The sequence below is a fragment of the Aplysia californica genome, unplaced genomic scaffold (genome assembly GCF_000002075.1).
Source record: "Aplysia californica isolate F4 #8 unplaced genomic scaffold, AplCal3.0 scaffold00322, whole genome shotgun sequence".
Lineage (NCBI taxonomy): Eukaryota > Metazoa > Mollusca > Gastropoda > Aplysiida > Aplysiidae > Aplysia > Aplysia californica.
This window is the reverse complement of record NW_004797592.1, coordinates 421,099-421,405: the sequence shown is the minus strand read 5'-3', so window position 1 is coordinate 421,405 and position 307 is coordinate 421,099.

Below are 307 nucleotides of genomic sequence, written 5' to 3'. Positions count from 1 at the left end.
ATAGAAAACAGATATAGTACGGAAAAAAGATATTACCTCTATTCCAAGCAGGTGTCGGCTTGTTATGGCATCCAGTCAGATAAATATCAAGACATGATATAACAATATAAAGCACTGTGTAAGCTCTTAAAAGTCATCAGAGATGTGCAGGCCAAGCTGGTGGCCATGGTTCAGTGCCCTGTTAAGCTTGGGTCAGGGTATTGTTCTCAAGAGCACATCGTAGTTATCATCCCTTCAATTGGTGTCTATCAATGATAATGATAATAATGATAATAATAACAATAATAAAAATAATAATATTAATATA